Source organism: Pelobates fuscus, chromosome 12 (assembly GCF_036172605.1).
Source record: "Pelobates fuscus isolate aPelFus1 chromosome 12, aPelFus1.pri, whole genome shotgun sequence".
NCBI lineage: Eukaryota > Metazoa > Chordata > Amphibia > Anura > Pelobatidae > Pelobates > Pelobates fuscus.
Genome location: NC_086328.1, coordinates 82,634,709 through 82,657,496, shown reverse-complemented (window position 1 = coordinate 82,657,496; position 22,788 = coordinate 82,634,709). Strand labels below are relative to the sequence as shown.

The window sequence follows — 22,788 nt, the reverse complement described above, 5'->3', positions numbered from 1 at the left end:
CATTGGCACACACTGTTGAACCAACACACTTTCACTGACAGACACACACTCTCAGATACACATAAAATGACATACAAACACTGACACTCTCTCACAGGCACACCCATTCTCACTGAAAGACAGACACTTTCTCTCACTCACACACTGACCGCTACACTCACAATAAAGTGGACAGCCCCGGAACACGAGGCAAACAATGCATTTGTCTGGGAGCTTGGGGTGGAATTTTTTTTGGCGCCCCTTGATAGTGCCGCCCTAGGCGAATGCCTTGTGGTAAAAAAACAACCCTGGTGTCCTGGTCTCTTGTAGGGCAGGGCACTTATAGCATATGATTGTGCTTACTTCAATGTTGGTCTCTGTATACGTATATTAAATCCAAACCAGTCACTGACATGATGATTTAACTTGGAATCTCGTTCGTCTGAATAATTCTGATGTTAAACTTTTATATCTGATGGTCAGTATGCAAAAACAACATTGCATAGAATGGCCTGTGGTTTTATTTTGTGTTCACCATAAAGTATTCTGTTTCAGATGTCTCCATGAACGAAGGTCTGGCTCATACCTGGAGAATTAAGCCCCAGAAGAAGTTACAAGGTAATGCATAATCAAAGTCATCATAAGTGCAGAGTTACTATTGGTGCAAGTATTTTGTTAAAAAAAATTATTTAACCCCTTAAGGACCAAACTTCTAAAATGTGTGTCCTTACTAGCTTGAGATGACTTGCATAATTGATTTTATTCTGAATAAATGGTTTAAACTCTACCTTTGTGGTTTGTGTGGGGTTTTTCTACTTTATTCCATAAGTTTAAACAATATGCTGTTAAAGGAGAACTATATATGGTCTTTAGGTCCCCCCACTCCTGGAGGAGGAAGGGGTTAATAACTTGCCTTTCTCCAGTCCCTGGCCCTGGGGAAATCTCCTCCCTCTTCTAACATCAGGGCTGAATGCGCATTATCTTTCATAAACCTTATTCCCTAACACTGACTGTCCAATGAGACTTGCAAAGACTTTTAATTGAGCTGCATTGGAAGGCAGGAGCTGAGAAATTGCTGCTTTTTCAGTTTGATTTACCAACTTCACTTACTGGTTGGTTTAGCTCAGTGAAGCTAGTAATTTTTTTTTATATAACAAATTTCCATTTTTGGGTAGCTAAGCTCAAAGACTTGGAGTAATTTCAATGTTGCATGGTTTCAGAATTTGTCTTAAGCTTAACAGCCGTCAGACAAAATTGACACAATTTATAATGTAGACCTCACAAGCTTTATCTGCATAATTACTTTTTTGCATTGCAGCTTGACTCTTAATCTCTGCTAAATATTATGATTGTTCCTTTTGCAAAGGGACCTGATTACTTCAGTTTTAACAGACAGGCCAATGTTGTACTTCAGTATGGAGATCCAAGTTTTTTAAACCTTTTATATTCTTTGGTATTTTCATACATCACATTCCAATAATGGAGTAATCATTGGATACATTTACACACCACTATAGATATTTAACATTTATCTAACATAGATCTTCTAAATTGATGATCCAATTTAAAAGATTAAACTGGAGGTATCAAGCATTAGGGATCGGTTTTACCGATATAATCTGCCAATATTCAGTATTTTCGGCGATATCGGCCAATTCAGATACTGATAATGCAGATAATACCTCCTAGGACTGCCAGGCTCATTACAAGCCCAGCGTTCCGGGGGGGGGGGGGGGGGGGGCAGGCAGCAAGCATTTACTCACCTTCCAGCTCCCCAGGGCAAATCTCGCGAGACCTGCAGCTGTCAGAGCGTTGCCACGGGTTACCGTGCGGCACGCTTGCTGCGAGACTTCCACTGGGGTGCTGGGAGGTGAGTAAATGTTTGCTTCCTGCCCCCCTGCAACTCAGCCAATGCCACTGGACCACCAACAGAGAGTGAGACAGTTAAGAGAGTAGTGGGTTAGAGAGAGAAGAGAGTTGTACAGACTCAAGACAGAGAGAAAAGGTTGTAGATGGAGCCAACCAGGGACTCCATCCCTTACAGTAAGTTATCCTGGCAGGAGGAGGGGAGTGTCATCGGGAAACAGGGGAAACCAGAGTAAGACCATGAGTGTAATCTATACCCAGCTCAACAGGCAGAGACACTGCGGGAGGAGAGACAGACTGTGAGACACACAGGGCAACAAAAGTGACAGTCCCATGTCCAGAGTCAGACAGTAGACGAGTATTGGAGAGACAGCTAGTAGAGGGTTAGCTAGAGACAGCCCCTGGAGCAGTGTTTGGAGAGACAGCCAGCCACAGCTCAGCCAATGCCACTGGACCACCAGGGACTGCTATATCCCCCCCTCCCTGGCCAGGTAACAAGCAGGGAGGGGGACAACAAAATAATATTTTTTTTTATTTAATACAAAAAATGCCCCCTCACACACCATTATATACACATACACTACACAAACACATTGTATATAATGCAGTGTGTTTATATAATGCAGTGTGCATTATATAAATACACTACACAAACACACTTTACATTTAGTATATACAGCATTCACTTCACGCACACTACCCACACACTGCTTTCACTATATACACACTAGACAAATACACACAGCATCCACTACACACACACTAGGCAAATACACACTGCATCCACTACACTAGACAAATACACACTGCATCCACTACACATACACACAATGCATCCACAACACACACTGCATCCACAAACACACATTACACAACACACTGCATACACTACACACACAGCTCCCCTGTCTAAACACACTGCATCCACTACACACGTGGCATGTATATTTTGTGCATTTACCTTTAGAAAGTTTTTATTTTCCAAAATGGTAAATGTACAGAATATCGGCAAATTATATCAGCTATCGGCCTGAAAGTTCACATAATATCGGTATCGGCTCTAAAAAAAATCAATATCGGTCGATCCCTACCAAGCATCACTCTTCCTATATATTTCCTGAGTAAATATATCCATAAAGATACCAACAAAGTAAATATCTGCATACTCCAATAAACATGACAATATGGACTTTAACATTTAACACACCACTCATGGTCATATTACAATCAACTAACCTTAAAGACCAACTAGATCCTCAGAGGGACACTAATGTAATTTACGGAGATTCCATTTACATCTGCTTCGTAAAAAGCTTTGACCGGAAACCTATGTTAAGGATCCAAAACTTGGCTATTTCCTATCTTTAACCATAGGTTGTATTTATGTTGACCCGTTACCAGACCCCATTTCCATTTTAAATGTGCAATAGTTCCTTAACTACAGGCCAGATTAGAGCCAAAGAGTTTCCAGTATCTTGCAATAACTATCTTAGCGGCCAGAACTATGTGGGTCCAAAGGGGGCTAAATTACCACATAATTGTCTAATGTATAATTGAAGGAGAAATAATTGAGTCAAATTTCAGTGTTAAAATTTTTATCTTATGTAGTATCTTCCAGAATAACTGTATAGGGCCATAGTACCCTTTTCTACATTGCATCTCCAACAGGTATGGTTTTGACTTGGTGAATTTACTTGTTCTATTAGGAACCATAACCACCTATTTACAGTCTTAAAGTGGCATTCTACTAAATTTAGACAATGAATAAACTAAAGATAGGACCTCCCTCCATTGTTCAAAATTAATTTGGATTCCAAGGTTCTCTTGCCATTTATTAATACCTTCTAAAGGTTTGTCAGGGTCCCTTTAACCCCTTAAGGACACGTGACATGTCATGATTCCATGTTAAAGCTGTAAGCAATTGTTTTTGACAAGTTTGCTTAATTTTTCCAGATAGGTTATGATTCGATTTTTCTCTAAAGACCTATTCCTGGCAAAACTTATCTATTGGTGTTACCCCACATTCTAACCACTTGTCTAGTTTTATATTTGGCATATAATATGCAATATATACCAGTGGGCAGAGAGGGTATTAATCCAAAAAGTCAATTCTAAATAAATCTTCATAATGAAGATTGGAAGACTTATCATAGATCACAAATTGCCCTTAAAGGACCACTATAGTGCCCTGAGGGTGCCCCCCCACTCTCAGATCCCTCCTCCCGCTGGGCTCTAGGGGGTGAAGGGGTTAAATTTACCTTTCTCCAGTGCCGGACGGGGAACTCTCCTCATCTCCTCCTCCTCGGCTGAATGCGCATTTAGCCAGTCCATACGAAAGCATTCTCCATGCTTTCCTATGGACACTGGCGTCTTCTCACTGAATCAAGGGAGGGAGGGAAACTTGTGCTTTTTTTTTTTCGTATGTGCCAGTTTCTATCTGACACACATTCACTGTGTACGGATCTGTGTTTGTATATATCAGTGTGCATGTGCGTTACACCCTATCACACACCTTGACACTCCGATACAAACTGACCTATCTTGACACTCGGATATACACACAGGCACATATTTTATTTTACATTTTACTCCACACAGCCCTCCTACCTTTAGGAGTGCTGGCATAGAGTCCCTGGGGTTCAGTGGGGCTGGTCGGCGGCTGGCGAGGGATCCCCCTGCTCAGCTCCCTCACCCGCCTTAGTGGAGCCGGAGTGATGTCATATTCTGGCTCCAGCATCACTGCTTTGTGCGCAAGAGAGCTGAGCAGGGAGATCATTTCCCCCTCTCTGCCTACGGCCATTTTATTTAAAAAAAATTTGGTGGAACATCAATTGGGAAACACTGGTCTATGTAAACTTAAATCCCCTCAGTCTGCGGTTAGAGCCCAGCTGAAGGGGAGCTCCAGATATCCATTGATGCCTGGGACTTCCTGGTTTAATCAGAACTAGAACATTTTTTTTTTTATGGTGTGACAAAGGGACAATCTATGGGCCAAACATATCTTCTGCTTAGATACCAGAAAGTTGGATTGCGCTAGCAACTGCACTGGAGTCAGGATCTTCTCTGAGTACTCTGAAAAAATATACAGTATATAGTGCAGACTATCTATATATACAGGGTATACAAGATTAAAAGTATATCTGGGGATCAACTCACATGGACCAGAGCCCTATCACCCCTGGCTCTGGGTTTGAATTGCTCCAATGGAGAGGGATAGACCCACAGTATAGCAAAACAGGATACTCTTCTGAATCAGATGTAATATTCTTACTTGAAGTAGTGGGTTTGCCAGCAATAAACCCACAACTAGATAAGCAGGAATTTACACACAGAAAATGATGCAGCTTAGACACTTCCTGGTTCTGGTCACGTGACCGCTGGGACCGCCTCTCTCTGATGTCACACGTGACGCGTTTCGCCCCCTCCTGGGCTGCTTCTGATTTTCTGCTTAGTAGATATACTACACCGAACACATGAATTTCAATGTGCATTTTTCCTGTCAGGACATGAATGGTTTATTCACAATCAAGGGCTGGGGGGAGCCCGGCCCCCATGTGTAGCATCAGAACTGGCACCGGTGCAACTGCACCATGGCCCAAGCATTTAGGGCCACCTGATGGGCCCGGTCAGCGCTTTGGCCGTGTAATAGCGCAACTGGGCCCCTTTAAAAATAAAAAATACAGCCGCAAGTATTGCTGGGAGCAAGTGACGGACGGTGACTTTCTCCTAACTCCCTCTGTATGGGAGGGAAGAGCCAGCTGACTCCCGTCAGCACCAGCCACCCTGCAATGAAAAGGTAAAAACGGGGGGGGGGGGGGGGGGCTGAAAAAAAGTAGGGGTGTGTGTGCCTCTATGTATTGATGTTAGTATGTGTCTCTTGTCACTATATATGTGTCTGTTAGTATGTAGCTTTTGTGTGTATCTTTGTATCTTTGTATCTGTGTCCTTTTGTATCAATGCGTGTGTCTATATTTTCTGTGGGTGGGATTTGGAGGCGGGCGCACGGGAACCCAGACCCTGAGCTGTTGGGGGCTCCAAAATTTCAATCAGTCCCAATCACAATTAAGCACAGTTAATAAGTCCCTGAGTCACTCATTTAAAAATAAATAAATATATATATATATATATATATATATATATATATATAGTTTGTTTTGTTTTTCTCTCCCCTTTCCCTGTCATAGATGACAGGAAGGGATATTGATATCCTAGTAATCAGCCTGCATTGACATGGCTAACTGGTTTGAGTTTCTTATTAATATAACACTCCAACATGAGATCTTCTATAACTTTCTGGCTTGGAGGGCAGCATCATGGACTTTTCATTTAACCCTTGAAGAATGGGCTGTATAAGAAGGGATCTGCCATCTTTTAGGTCGATTGAGGCTCTGTTTTTGATCTTCCCTGTATTAGTTTGTGGTGGGCTGCACCCAGAGCTGGGACTGCAGGCATGTCTCTATGCTTATCTCTAAGATGGTGGCCCCTAATCCCAGAATGGATTTTCTTTCCTTTTGTCAGCTGCATATTTACACTACACTGCTCATTCAAGAGAGGCATGAGAGCTCTGGCGTACATACTGCAGTCGCGGCATTACTGGGTCTCCAGGGGGCCCGGCCGCCCTGCAACACGACATGCACGCCAGTGTGACCACATTTTGCCAGCATCTTTTCCTGGGGGGCCCAAGAGCTGGCCACCTCAGGGCCCACCGAGGCTGGCAGTGGCATCACTCTGAAGGCGAGCGGGCGGGCGGGCACACGAGGGAGGATTCTCCCCTGAGTGCTCTCTGCCCAGCTCCCTCGCTCGCACCGCAGAGTGATGCCGGAGTCGGAATATGACGCCATTACGGCTCTGGCATCAATAAGCGGCGCGCGAGGGAGCTGAACAGGAGGATCTCAATTGCTCCCTCGCCGCCTTCAGGACCGCCCAGCAGCCCCACTGGACCCTAGGGAATCCCCTCAGCACTCCCAAAGGTAGGGAGGCTGGGGGATTAAATAAAAAGTGTGAGGGTGTATGTATATGTGTTAGTGTGTGTGTCTGTTAATGAGTAACCTTCAGCACTTACCTTTTTCCAGCACTGGGCTCCCTTGGCGCTGGGGATCTCTCCGCCCCGATCCGCCTCTCAGTTCCGCATGCGCGGCAAGAGCCACGCGTGCATTCAAACTGCCCATAGGAAAGCATTACTCAATGCTTTCCTATTGACGTCCTGCGGAAGCGCTGAAGCGCCTCTAGCGGCTGTCAGTGAGAAAGCTAATAGAGGCTGGATTAACCCTCTGCTATGTTTTCAGCTGCAGGGTTAAAACTAGAGGGACCTGGCACCCAGACCACTTCATTAAGCTGAAGTGATCTGAGTGCCTATAGTGGTCCTTTAAGTGTATGTGTATCTGCATGCACACCGCGGTCGCAGCCCTGCAACCAGGTGCCCACCGCCATGTGTAGCACCGGGGCCCCATGGATCGTGTGTACGCCACTGCTCGGGAGCAAGCACAGGGCCTCCTACTGCTTTGTAAAAGCTGCATCTAATTGATACTGTAAATTTAAGTTTTACGGACTTTTTATTTTTGAGCTGTTTTACAAGTTGCCTAACTTTTTTTACTTATAGTAGTATCAATATTTAATAAAAATAATAATAAAATTGATTGCGTTGGTGAGAGATTGTAACCACAGCCCTGCTAAGTTCTTAAAGCATAGAACTTAGCAGGGCTAATCATGGTTATCTTACCCATAATATTATATAGTCAGTAAGAGATCCTCTGTAACGATCACTTACCTTTCCCCGCCGGTCCCGCGCAGCGCGGCATTCTCCTCCCATGCGTCCGGGAGGCGGCTCAGTCCTTCTGACGCCGGCCGCTCGGAACACGCCCACTTTTATGACGCGGCGCAGAAGAAAAGTGCAGCCAAAATTCAACTGTGGCCACGCTCCCGGACCTTTTGGGGGGCGTGGCTTTAAAGTTAAAGAACCCACACTATATAAGGGCTATCGTGACACTTGTCAGGTGCCCTAGTGTGGTTCTTGTTTGAAGTCCCCTAGTGCTATTTACTCCTGTTTGTCTTTTTGGTATTTGACCCTTGGCTATCTCTCCGACTATTCTGTTCTCTGGTTTCCCTTTACTTGGCTGGGATAATCGTGTGCCCGTCTTCTGTAATCCCGTGACCTCTGGCTATTCCTTTAACTATTCTCAGACGCTAGTCCGGCCACTCTAAGGTCCGGTAAACGTCTTCCTCTGGGTTTCACGCTGTGTGAAGGGGTCACTGTCATGACATCCTCTATTTAACCCCTTCAGGACCGCTGACGGTTCAGGACCGTCAGCGGTAAAACGTGCGTTTGGACCGCTGACGGTCCTGAACCGTCATAACGGTCTGGGGCTACTTACCTGATCGCCGTCGGTCCCACGGCGGCGATCAGTGCTCCACCCGGTCCAGGGGGACTGCCTGTCTGCCCGGGCAGTCCCCCCTCGGCAGATCAGGACCCCACGGCCATGTGATCACTCGATCACATGACCGCAATAGGGGTCTTTGTATCTGCCTGCAGGGGGACTGTCTGTGCTGACAGGCAGTCTCCCTGCAAGTAAAAAATCCAAAAAATAAAGTAAAAAAAAAACCAGTGTAAAATCAGTGTAAAAATAAATAAATAATATGTGTATATATATATGATATATATACATGTATTATATCTATATATAATATATGTATATGTATCATATATATATATAATGTCATATTAAGTGTATTTTTATATTTATATATACGTATATTAATATAAAAATACACTTATATTTAAATTACACACGAATATATACAATATATATATAATTGCTATATATGGTATATATATATTATTATAAAATACAAATAATATGTTAATAAAAATAAATAACAAAAAATAAAAATAATTTTTAATAATTATAAAAAAATATTTATATATGCAATTTTATTCTAACAGTATTTTGATATATATATATATATATTTATATCAAAATATACTTAGAATGTAATGATATATATATCTATGTATAAATAAATAAATAAAAACAATACGAAATATACATATGTCCATATACATAATTACATAAATAATTTCATAAATATACACGTAGACGTCAAATATATAAATATGTATATATATTAAAATTCTACATGTGTATTTATGTAATATTTTTACCTAATTAAGTAATTTTAATGACTGCAATTTGAGGGACCTGCCTGCCAACCCAGGCCGAAAGTCCAGATAATTTAATTTGCTAGCACTGTGTTTAACCCTGTAACTTTCTATGACACCCTAAAACCTGTACATGGGGGTACTGTTTTACTCGGGAGACTTCGCTGAACACAAATATTAGTGTTTCAAAACAGTAAAACATATCACAGCGATGATATTGTCAGTGAAAGTGAATTTTTTTGCATTTTTCACACACAAACAGCACTTTCACTGAGGATATTATTGCTGTGATACATTTTACTGTTCTGATACACTAATATTTGTGTTCAGCGAAGTCTCCTGAGTATAACAGTACCCCACATGTAGAGGTTTTATAGTGTTTGTGAAAGTTACAGGGTCAAATATAAGGCTTGATTTTACTTTTTTTTTTTTATTGAAATTTGTCGGATTGGTTAGGTTGCCTTTGAGAGCGTATGGTAGCCAAGGAATGAGAATTAGCCCCATGATGGCATACCATTTGCAAAAGAAGACAACCCAAGGTATTGCAAATGGGGTATGTTCAGCCTTTTTTAGTAGCCACTTAGTCACAAACACCGGCCAAAGTTAGCGTTTCTTGCATTTTTAACACACAAACAAATATAAATGCTAACTTTGGCCAGTGTTTGTGACTAAGTGGCTACTAAAAAAAACTGGACATACCCAATTTTGAATACCCTGGGTTGTCTACTTTAAAAAAAATCTGTACATGTTAGGTGTGTTTCGGGGATTTATGACAGATAACGGTGTTACAAGGTCACTATTGATACATTTAAAATATATATATATTGAAACAGCAATTTCCTACTTGTATTTATAGGCCTATAACTTGCAAAAAAAAGCAATAAAGCATGTAAACACTGGGTGTTTTTAAACTCGGGACAAAATTTTGAATCTATTTAGCTGTTTTTTTCATTAGCTTTTGTAGATAAGTAAAAGATTTTTCAAGTAAAAGTCCAAAAACATGTTTTTTTTTTAAATTTTTCACCATATTTTATTATTTTTTTTAAATACAATATTGGACATAATACAAATAATGGTATGTAAAGAAAGCCCCTTTTGTCCTGAAAAAAACAATATATAACTTGTATGGGAACCGTAAATGAGAGAGCGGAAAATTACAGCTAAACACAAACACCACAAAAGTGTTAAAACTGCTCTGGTCCTTAACGTACAAACATCGCAAAAACAGGCCGGTCCTGAAGGGGTTAAAATATATAAATTATTTAGAAAACAAATATAAAATAAGGATTGTCTTGGAAGCAATAAAGTTTATTTTTTTTTTAATTCTTTATTTATAACACGGTAGAACACCAGATATATACATAACATTGATACACAGAAAGCAACCTGAGAACATTCAAGAGCCAAGAGTCACTTAAGGCACATGGTATAAAGCATAACATAAGTCTTTAGCAGCTTCTTTGACATCGTTGGCCTTTTGGCAGTGAGGCGTCCACATGAGTGCATGGTGTCCCTCCAATTTTGTATACATAAAACTCAAAGAGAACTTGAATGGCTATAGCATATGATGAATATGGCATTGAAAATTAAACAAACGCATTCACACATCCTTCGGGCTATAGAAGAACCTCGTCCGGCCTTGCCGATAGGGACGCGGCGCCTAACCCAGAGGGTCACTTCCCCCCGAAAGCCAGCCTCATCCAGATGCCTCCCATTGGAAGCACCAATATTCCCTCTAAAGGGGAGCAAATCAAGCAAATAACCGTCCCGTTCAGGATCATAGAGGAACTGATGCGTAGGGCCATATCCAGCTCCCGCGTGCCCTAAGCTCCCATGCCGCTATCTATCCAAGGTGCCCAAACCTTATTGAATTTTGCCAACGTGCCTCTGACCTTTGCTGTGAGGTTTTCCATAAGGAATGTATCCTTAATCTTCTGTAGCACTACATGAAGTGGGGGGGCAGAAGGTTGAAGCCAGACTTGTGCCAGGGCCCGCCTTGCCGCCAGGTTAATTTTATGTACCAGCTTCTGCTCGGTTCTGGTCCAGTCCTCTAGAGGCCTGGCCAGAAGGAACACCCATGGGTCTAGTTTAATCTCTCTACCGAAAACATCCGTCAGTAATTCCGCTACCAGTTTCCAAAATTTCTGGGCCTCAGGACATTCCCACCACATGTGTAAGTATGTACCTTTATGACACATTACATGCAAAGCAAGATAGTTCAAGCCGTGATTTGTCATAAGTGCGATGATTATGGCTTACAGCTCATGAAAACCCCAAATCCACAATCTCAGTAAATTAGAATATTGTGAAAAGGTGCAATATTCTAGGCTCACAGTGTCCCACTCTAATCAGCTAAATAAGCCATAACACTTGCAAACGGTTTCTGAGCCTTTAAATGGTCTCTCAGTTTGGTTCAGTAGGAATCACAATCATTGGGAAGACTGCTGACCTGACAGTTGTGCAGAAAACCATCATTGACACCCTCCATAAAGAGGGAAAGCCTCGAAAGGTAATTGTGAAGGAAGTTGGATGTTCCCAAAGTGCTGTATCAAAGCACATTAATAGAAAGTTATGAAGAAGGGAAAAGTGTGGAAGAAAAAGGTGCACAAGCAGCAGGGATGACCGCAGCCTGGAGAGGATTGTCAGGAAAATGTCATTCAAATGTGTTGGGAACTTTCACAAGGAGTGGACTGAGGCTGGAGTAAGTGCATCAAGAGCCACCACACACAGACGGATCCTGGACATGGGCTTTAGATGTTGTATTCCTCTTGTCAAGCCGCTCCTGAACATCAAACAACGTCAGAAGTGTCTTACCTGGGCTAAAGAAAAACAGACCTGCTCAGTGGTCCAAAGTCCTCTTTTCTGATGAGAGCAACGTTTGCATCACATTTGGAAGCCAAGGACCCAGAGTCTGGAGGAAGAATGGAGAGGCACACACTGCAATATGCTTGAAGTACAGTGCAAAGTTTCCACAGTCTGTGTTGATTTGGGGAGCCATGTCATCTGCTGGTATTGGTCCACTGTGCTTCATTAAGTCCAGGGTCATCGCAGCTGTCTACCAGGAGATTTTGGAGCACTTCATGCTTCCTTCCACAGACGAGCTTTATGGGGATGCTGACTTCATTTTTCAGTAGGACTTGGCACCTGCCCACACTGCCAAAAGCACCAAAGCCTGGTTCAATGACCGTGGGATTACTGTGCTTGATTGGCCAGCAAACTCACCTGACCTGAACCACATGGAGAATCTATGGGGCATTGCCAAGAGAAAGATGAGAGACATGAGACCGAACAATGCAGAAGAGCTGAAGGCCGCTATTGAAGCATCCTGGTCTTCCATAACACCTCAGCAGTGCTACAGGCTGATAGCTTCTATGCCACGCCGCAATGAGGCAGTAATTGCTGCAAAAGGGGCCCAAACCAAGTACTGAGTCCATATGCATACTTATACTTTTCAGAGGTCCGATATTGTTCTATGTACACTCCTTATTTTATTGATTGCATGTAATATTCTAATTTACTGAGATTGTGGATTTGGGGTTTTCATGAGCTGTAAGCCATAATCATCGCACTTATGACAAATCACGACTTGAACTATCTTGCTTTGCATGTAATGCATCTATCTCATTTATTAGTTTCCCCTTTTACGTTGCATTACTGAAATAAATGAACTTTTGCATGATATTCTAATTTTTCGAGTATCGCCTGTATAGTATGATCCCCAATAAAGGGGATCTGACTGGAGAATCCCTGATTATATGCCTCAACATGCTTAAAGGGACACTATAGTCACCCAGACCACTTCAGCTCAATGAAGTGGTCTGGTGCCAGGTCCCTCAGGTTTTAACCCTTCACATGTAAACACAGCAGTTTCAGAGAAACTGCTATGTTTACATTGCAGGATTAATCCAACCTCTAGTGGCTGTCTTTCTGACAGCCGCTAGAGGCGCTTCTGCGACGTTGGATGATAAATTTGTTTTGAATATTTTTATTGTATTCGCAATATAGATACATGTATCGAACTGATTTGGAAAATAACAAAGCTAGAGATTGCCCACGCAGGGGCTTAGGCATCGGTTTAAAACAGTGTAAACATTCGGTTGCCTGTGCAGAGGACCGGTTAACGTAAAATTTTCGTATACTGTGTGTTGAACGTATTACATTGCAAACATGGTGTGTGGAAGGCGAGTCAGTGCCCTCAGTAAGGTCTAGTATAATGTGCCTGAATGAATTTGCCGGTTGTGACCTGCGCAGAGATCTTTCAACCCCATCTAATAGTGTGGCTTTCAACATACCGGCTTGGTCGGGTGTATATCTGCCAAGTGCTGGCGAGTCGTTAAGGAGTATGCTGATACCTTAGGGCAAATATGTTATGTATCAGTACTTATAAGCAGATCTATGTATCGGTTTCAGCATTGACATTTGTTTTACGTCTTAAACGTCATGAGTGTAGTCCTTGTCTCGTATCTGGTTGGTGCCGTACGGCCATTGCAGGTCTCACAGGTGTGCTACGTAACCGCTCTTAAATAAACTTTGTGTGGCAAACCTAGCCACTTCTGGACTATATGTATTGCAGGTTGTCCATAGGCTGAATGTATACTGTATGTCCTTACCTGTATAAGTGCTGTGTTATGGCCGTTCGCATGCTGGCAGCCGTACGCTGCCAGCATACAAAGCATTAGTTCGACGAAACACGGCTATTCCAGCCGTTCGCCGGACGAATGCGGGCTCCCCAGGTAGACCACACATTCACAAGTCGTGTGGCACCAATTAACCGATTGCAACAATGTTGCAATCGGTAATTAAGGGCTCTCCTAGGTGGCCGCCGTCCTGCTACCGACCATGCGGCGGTCGGCCATCTTGGATCCTTTGTCTCTGCAGCGGTGTTCGGTCGTCGAGAGCCTGGAACTGAAAACGGCTACTCAATGATCCGAACACCGCTGGACTTCTAGAGCGTTCGGGAGTTCCGCGTTCGGCACATTCTGTTCCCCATAGATGTTCGGTACTTTTAAACCGAACTCAATGTTTTAATGTATTTTGTGCGGCGTTCGGTTAGTTTAGCTGGGATCAGAGCGGTATTCTCACTAAATGTGCCCGCCGACCCCAGCTATCTACCGAACGGTCATTCGTCTAAAAGCAAGCAAAAATGTATAAAATATGGATTTCTATATAAATTGTCGGTTTTGCTCCACGAGGGGATAATCCACTTAATCGTCCATTTTAGTGGGAGTATCCCTCTCGTGTAGCAATGCCTGTTGGGATAATTACAATGCCTGATGGGAGAAATCCCCTGTAACAGCTGTAGGGAAACCCCTTGCAAGGGGAACTGCATAAATATGGAAGTCTGTGAATAAAGCGGGTTAGTTGACTCCCAAACTGTGTTTCGTCCGGTTATTGGGAGGATGGGGAATATTGCCGTGCTTTCTGTCTTGACTGTGGATTTCCTGAGGATACCAACGGATATCGTGGACTAATATACCGCGTCCCGTTACAATTGGTGGCAAGCGACGGGATCCGAACCTTACAGCCGAAAAACGGAGTTCGTGTAACTGGAACTACCGAACGAGGAAAGCAAAGGCAATTCGTATGGAGATTGACTATACCATACTGAAGCGACAGACGTTAAAGGAACTACTGGAAGCCAGAGGGAAAGTAGCCAGCAGCAAAAACAAGGCGACAATCATTGCCGAGCTGATGGAGGGAGACCAAGCCCGCAGCGCTACCCCCCCGGTAGTTATGGAGGAGACGCTCTATGAAAGAGAAATGAGGACCAGGTTAGCGTTTTTGCCGCAACCGATATCAGATGCCACGTTACATATGGTAATGGCAAATGTGCAGGAATATGTTATGGCACACAGCCCGCAACACACCCTGACTCGAACCGAGTCAAACCCAGGGTCCCTCTACAACCCAGTAAAGCCCAAGATCCCGTACCAGGCCTTCAGGGCTTTTTGCGAGGAAAAGGACGAGATAGACGGGTACTTGCAGGACTTTGAAAGACTGTGTGATCTGCATGAGCTAGAACCGTCCGTATGGGTGCAACTGCTAGCAAGCAAACTAGCAGGTCGGGCAGCCGAAGCGTACCGTGCTGTACCCAGTGAGGACAGCAAAGATTATGCCAAAGTAAAGCGGGCAATCTTGGAGAGGTATGCCATTACCCCAGAGGCATACCGGCGCAAGTTCCGACACTTACGCAAACCAGAGCGAGATTCGCACGCAGAATGGGCACACAAATTGGATCAAGCCTCCCAAGGGTGGATCCAGGCCAGCAACGCCACCACCATGGAGGAATTGCGCCAGCTGATGTTGCTGGAACAATTTTTTAATGGATTATCTCCGGAGACACAAGAATGGGTACGGGATAGGAAACCCCTTACCCTAACGGAAGCGGCTAGGTTGGCCGATCAACATTTTGATGCCCGGAGACCCCAGGGACCCGTAGCCAAAAGCTACTCCCGACCCCCAGGACTACCTAGCGCTACAACACCCCTAGCGCCCACCGCTGCCCCGTTCCGTCCCTCACAAGGACAGATACCGCCACCGTCCAGATACAACGGGCGGGCCAACATCCAATGCCATTCCTGCAAACAATGGGGGCATATGGCCCGGGAATGCACCCAGAATCGCAGCAGGCCCACCTGGAATCAGGGCCGTCCAAACCCCGCACCCAGGGCGGCTGCGCACCATTACCAGAGGGACCCCGCCACTCAGGATTTATGGAGTGTGCAGGCGGAGGAACCTCTGGGCATATTGCACGAAGTCATGTCGGTCCGAGCCACGGATAACCGGCAACATCATCGACAGCTGGTAACTCTTGAGGGAACCGAAGTACAGGGTCTGCGAGATTCGGGAGCTACCTTAACCCTGGTAGCCCCCCATTTGGTTTCGGAGGGCACGCATACCGGCGGATCTGTGGCCGTTCGGGTAGCCGGGGGAGCTGTATACCGACTACCCACGGCGAAAGTACATTTGAACTGGGGTGCGGGAGAGGGGACAGTAGAAGTGGGACTCATGCAGAACTTACCAGCAGATGTGGTGTTAGGGAATGATTTGGGTCAGATGACCTCTGCCTTTATTCCACAGGCACCCTACCAGGAAGCCCATCCAGTAACCACACGGCAACAGGCACGCACCACGGCTACACCGATACACTCTGAGGCTCAGGTAAGAGACCACGACCCTTCCTCGACTTCCATATCCTGGGATACCCCGACTACCTTTATCACCGAAGTACAGACCGATCCCACATTACAAGTCTATAGGGACCGGGCACAAGCTGCCCAGACCGGGCTAGAGGGGGAGCATTACACGTGGGAAAAAGAGTTACTGTACCGTATCGCGGCCAAGGATGTGGGGGGGTCCGTCACTTTGACGAACAAACAACTAGTGGTACCCCGGAAGTATAGGCAGGAGCTGCTCAGAATTGCTCACGATATTCCCTTATCAGGACACCTAGGGATGACCCGTACCCGGTACCGCCTAACACACGCGTTCTTCTGGCCCGGGATCTCACAGGATGTGCGACAATATTGCACGTCCTGCGACGTCTGCCAGAGGGTAGGAAAACGAGGGGATCGCCACAAGGCCAAGTTATGCCCCCTTCCCATTATCGCCGAACCCTTCAGCAGGGTCGCCGTAGATATAGTAGGGCCCCTGCCAAAACCCAGTCCTTCTGGGAAGAAATACATTTTAACTGTGGTGGACTACGCCACCCGATATCCCGAAGCAATAGCACTCTCTAACATTCACGCGGAAACCGTGGCGGAAGCTCTGATAAAAGTATTTTCCCGAGTAGGGTTCCCCCAGGAGATAATATCTGACCGGGGCACTCAATTTACTGCTGAGGTTACCCAACAAATGTGGAAAGTGTGTGGCATTAAGCCCATAGTCAATTCAGCCTACCACCCCCAGTCCAATGGACTATGTGAACGCTTTAATGGGACGTTGAAGCAGATGCTTCGGACGTTCGGGGAAACCCACAAAGACTGGGAGAGATTTCTACCTCACCTGCTCTTTGCGTATAGAGAGGTTCCCCAAGAATCGACTGGGTTCTCCCCATTCGAACTACTGTTCGGGAGGAGAGTACGGGGACCTTTAAACTTAATTAGGGAGCACTGGGAGGGGGAGAGTATCGCTAGCGAAACCCCGATAGTATCGTACGTGCTGGAGTTCCGAGACCGACTGGAGGCGCTAACCCAGGACGTACACACCAACCTCCAGGCGGCCCAACAACGTCAGCGGCGATGGTACGATAGGGGAGCCAGGGACCGCAGCTTTCAAGTGGGGCAGAAGGTTTTAATTTTAAAACCTGTCCGCACAGATAAGCTGCAGGCCGTCTGGCAAGGCCCATACCAGGTAGTGGAGCAGCGATGCGACACTACCTATGTGATTGGCCCCTGCTCCGGGGTAGGGAAGAGACGCATGCTTCACGTCAACCTGCTCAAACCCTACCACGAGCGGATAGAGGATGTGACGGCAATCTGTGCCTCAGCCATGGAAGATCAGGAGAACTTACCACTACCTGATCTGCTAGAACAGGAAGAGCCGGTAGAGCCCTCCCGGGGGGTTCAACTGGGGGAGCGGCTAAGCCCTCGCGAGCGTGCCCAGATACAGGAGCTGATCGTAGCTAAAGGGGCTACGTTCTCTAATTTACCTGGGTACACTCCGCTGGCCACCCACCGAGTTGAAACCCCGGGACAGCTACCTATGCGGCAGGCCCCATATAGGGTCCCGGAATCCGTCCGGACTCATATGAAGGCCGAGCTGGATGAAATGCTGCAGTTAGGGGTTATCGAACCCTCAGATAGCCCCTGGGCATCACCGGTAGTCCTGGTGCCTAAAAAGGACGGCACCACCCGATTCTGCGTTGACTACCGGAGGCTGAATGACAAGACCGTGTCTGACGCCAACCCGATGCCCCGTATAGACGAATTGCTAGATAAAATGGCACGGGGCCAGTATCTCACTACAATTGACTTATGTAAGGGATACTGGCAGATTCCTTTAGCCGACGATGCCATCCCCAAGTCGGCGTTTGTCACCCCGTTTGGCCTGTACCAGTTCAAGGTCATGCCCTTCGGGATGAAAAACGCTCCGGCTACTTTTCAGCGGATGGTAGATCGACTACTGGACGGCTTCCAAGACTATGCCTGTGCCTACCTGGACGACATAGCCATCTTCAGCCAGACTTGGGAGGACCACCTCCAACATATAGGGGCGATCCTAGATCGTATTGGGGGAGCGGGGTTAACGCTGAAACCGAGTAAGTGCCACATAGGGATGGCCGAGGTGCAGTATCTAGGACACCGAGTAGGGTGTGGGCAGCAGAGACCCGAGCCAGCCAAAATTGAGGCCGTGGCCAAGTGGCCTACCCCCAGGACCAAAACCCAGGTGCTAGCGTTTTTAGGGACTGCAGGGTATTATAGGAAATTTGTACCCGACTACAGTACCCTGGCCAAACCCCTGACGGACCTGACCAAAAAGAACCTTCCCCGACTGGTTGTCTGGGCCCCAGAGTGTGAGCAGGCATTCCAACAGCTCAAGACCGCACTAACTAATGCTCCTGTGTTAATGGCTCCTGATCCAACTAAAAGATTTCTTGTCCACACAGACGCTTCAATGTTTGGATTGGGGGCAGTGCTGAGCCAAGTGGGAGCCGATGGCGGAGAACATCCCGTAGCCTACTTAAGCCGCAAGTTGTTACCCCGCGAAGTAAGCTACGCCGCCATCGAGAAAGAATGCCTGGCCGTGGTGTGGGCCCTTAAAAAGTTACAGCCGTATTTGTATGGACAACCTTTTTCCTTACTCACAGATCACAACCCGTTGGTGTGGCTAAACCGTGTATCTGGGGACAATGCCAGGCTGCTGCGCTGGAGTTTGGCGCTGCAGCCCTTTGACTTTACCATCCACTACCGGCCAGGAAAACAAAACGGTAACGCTGACGGGTTATCCAGACAGACTGAACTAGAGAAGTGATCTGTGAGTACTCCCCCGGACATCCCCAAGCCGATCCGTTGGGATCAGACTGTGTATGCCGGCTTGGTTCTGGGGGAGCATTGTGGCAAACCTAGCCACTTCTGGACTATATGTATTGCAGGTTGTCCATAGGCTGAATGTATACTGTATGTCCTTACCTGTATAAGTGCTGTGTTATGGCCGTTCGCATGCTGGCAGCATACAAAGCATTAGTTCGACGAAACACGGCTATTCCAGCCGTTCGCCGGACGAATGCGGGCTCCCCAGGTAGACCACACATTCACAAGTCGTGTGGCACCAATTAACCGATTGCAACAATGTTGCAATCGGTAATTAAGGGCTCTCCTAGGTGGCCGCCGTCCTGCTACCGACCATGCGGCGGTCGGCCATCTTGGATCCTTTGTCTCTGCAGCGGTGTTCGGTCGTCGAGAGCCTGGAACTGAAAACGGCTACTCAATGATCCGAACACCGCTGGACTTCTAGAGCGTTCGGGAGTTCCGCGTTCGGCACATTCTGTTCCCCATAGATGTTCGGTACTTTTAAACCGAACTCAATGTTTTAATGTATTTTGTGCGGCGTTCGGTTAGTTTAGCTGGGATCAGAGCGGTATTCTCACTAAATGTGCCCGCCGACCCCAGCTATCTACCGAACGGTCATTCGTCTAAAAGCGAGCAAAAATGTATAAAATATGGATTTCTATATAAATTGTCGGTTTTGCTCCACGAGGGGATAATCCACTTAATCGTCCATTTTAGTGGGAGTATCCCTCTCGTGTAGCAATGCCTGTTGGGATAATTACAATGCCTGATGGGAGAAATCCCCTGTAACAGCTGTAGGGAAACCCCTTGCAAGGGGAACTGCATAAATATGGAAGTCTGTGAATAAAGCGGGTTAGTTGACTCCCAAACTGTGTTTCGTCCGGTTATTGGGAGGATGGGGAATATTGCCGTGCTTTCTGTCTTGACTGTGGATTTCCTGAGGATACCAACGGATATCGTGGACTAATATACCGCGTCCCGTTACACTTTGTTTTGGGATACTTGTCATGGAGGGGGGCGTAATGGTTAGGTGTCGTCGGTAAGGGGCCTAGTGGTGCGAGAGCAGGTCTGTAGCGACCCCCAGGGTGTTCCTCTGTGTATGTCTGTCTATACCCATATTAGTGTCGGGTGCAGTCCCACGCTATGTTGCATGTGGGATCGCATCTGTTCGTGGTGAGTTAGCCCTCAGAGTCGCCGTAGTTCGTGGTGACTCTATGGTGTTGTTCGTGTGGGTTGGATCTTTTAGATTATATCCTCCGTTGCGTGTGCGTCTCATGTGTGGTGTGTTTTCGTCCAGTACTGTGTCGGCTATGTCTCCCTGCTCTCTCTGGGTGGACTGTCTATCATCCTGGTTCCGTGTCGCGTGGTGTGTATATCGGCCGTCTAGTCCGTTGTGTTCTAACACCAGAGTACAGCGTCTCCCCTCTCCTACGTGGCGTTGCGTATATGACCCCCATTGGTGTCTGGTGGTGTGCGGTGATCTGTTGGTGTGGTCTGTGTGTGTGTGGTTAGTGGTCTTTCGCGTCTGCGTGGATGTGTCTTGCTTGCTTGGTCGTGCGATCCCCTGAGCGGTGTGTCCGATACCATCGGCACCTATGTCATTGTATCTTCCCCACCATGTCATGTAACTGTTGTCGCGGTTGTCCTGTGTCCTGTATGTCCAAAGGATGGGCTCAGTGCGGTGGTGGGCTAGGTGCGTGGTCCTGTGTGATGTGGCATCTGTCCTCCATTCGTGTGGGGGCTATATGTCTAGCCAACCTCATACGCAGATGTGGTCCGGCATGATGTTCTGAGTGTGGTGTGTGAGCTTTGTCGTGTCTGTAGGTGTCGTGGCTGTCTCAGTCGACTGTGGCCGTCGCTGTGGCGAAGTGGCGTCTGTGTGCGGGGGTGGGTATGGTGGGTCTGGTATTCTGTGGCCCTCCCCCTGTCTCCCGCCCGGTCTGTCGTGTCTTGCCGTCGTCTGCTCGTCTCCTGTGTTTCTCTAGTTCTCTTCCTCCTGCCACCCGTTATGGTGTGGTTAAGTGGTGTCTGAGGGAGACCGACGTGGTTAATCTCGTCCAGTGGAACCAGCGTTTGGTATGGCTGTCTCTGAGGTTCGGCGTTTCTGCTTTCATGTCCTCAAAAGACCTTATGGCCTCTACCTCTTCTATCCACCTCGATAGAGGGGGCGTGGTGGCCTGTTTCCAGAAGATGGGGATGGTCATTTTAGCTGCATTCAGGAGTCGGGGGATAACCGACCTCTTGTATGTGTGCGTCGCCATGGTGGTGTGGTGGTCAAAAGACCTTATGGCCTCTACCTCTTCTATCCACCTCGATAGAGGGGGCGTGGTGGCCTGTTTCCAGAAGATGGGGATGGTCATTTTAGCTGCATTCAGGAGTCGGGGGATAACCGACCTCTTGTATGTGTGCGTCGCCATGGTGGTGTGGTGCAGGAGAAAGCTGGCTGGGGACCGTGGCAGGAGTTCCTCCGTGACCTCGTGTATTATTGTCCCAATTCTATCCCAGAACGGTCTGATGCGGGTGCACGACCACCAGATATGTAGAAATGTACCTGCTTCCTCCCCGCATCGCCAGCATGTGTCTTGGAGTTCTGGGTTCCTGGCGTGTAGTGCTGTCGGTGTCAGGTACCATCTGGTAAGGATCTTGTACGAGTTTTCCTGGCATCGTGCCGAGCTCGGTGTCTTCTGTATCAGGGTGATGGTTTTGTCCCAGTCCGCGTTTGTCATAGTTTCCTCGAGGTCCTCCTCCCATTTTCTGATGCACGGTGGTGCGAGCAAGTATCTGCTCGTGGTTAAGATAGTGTAAATTTGTGAGATGGTTTGAGGTGGTTCCCTGTCCTGCATGCAGAGAAGTTCAAATTGTGTTAGGTCTCTCAAAAGGGAAGGTTTTTGCGGGATGGATCTGGCATTTTGAGCAATTTGCATTTTCGCTAAGGTGTTGGCGAACGTGTGCGGTCTGTCCGGGTACAGTTCTCTGTTGGTCGGTGGAGAACATCCTTCATGCGCGATATCGCGTTGTGCCCTGCTGGGCCTGGTGTTGGGCCGTAGTCCCCGGATGGGAAATCCGGGTTACCTTTCAGGGGTAGGAGCGGGCTCGGGTCTGTAGTCAGGTATTGCTTCGTGCCCTGCCTGTGCCATACCTGCATGGTTGCCGCCACAAATGGGTTGGTGATGTGTTTGCTTCTATATGCTGCCTTGGTGATCCATGGTAGGGTTCTGAGGTCGCATCTGGTTATATCTGCTTCTAGTTGTGTCCATTGTTTGGTGCCGCTGGCTACCGACCAGCTGATGACCCTGGTGATGTGCGCCGCGTGAGAGTACTTTTCCAAGTCTGGGAGAGCTAGGCCCCCTCTGAGCTTGGGTAAGATCAGTTGGGTGTGCGCTATGCGTGGGGATTTGCCCTTCCAAATAAAGGAGCGGACCTCCGTCTTGAGCGTCGAGAAAAACGTTTTTGGAACTTTTATCGGCACCGTTTGAAATATGAAGAGTAGCTTCGGCAGTAGCGTCATTTTCACCGCGTTCACTCTGCCCAGCCAGGATATGTAGTAGGAACCCCATCTCTGCAGTTCCTCCGTTGCCTTTCTCAGTATCGGGAGATAGTTGTGGGCGTACAGATCTATCGGGTTGGGTGTAAGCCATATCCCCAGGTATTTCATGCGCTGGTCACACCAGCGATATGAGTGTTGTCCCTGGATCACGTGTTTAAGCGTTTGGCTGGCTGTCAGGTTCAATATCTCCGATTTCGTGTAATTGATTCGGAGGTTCGAGATGCTGCCAT

At 46.7% G+C, this 22,788-nt stretch overlaps 1 non-coding gene across 1 annotated transcript; it reads left to right on the top strand.

The window, feature by feature from the left end:
- Positions 1–388: 388 nt before the first annotated feature.
- LOC134579688 (small nucleolar RNA SNORD30) lies at positions 389–460 on the top strand. The gene has a single exon (XR_010086232.1). It is a non-coding gene; the product is annotated as a small nucleolar RNA SNORD30 (small nucleolar RNA).
- Positions 461–22,788: the final 22,328 nt, after the last annotated feature.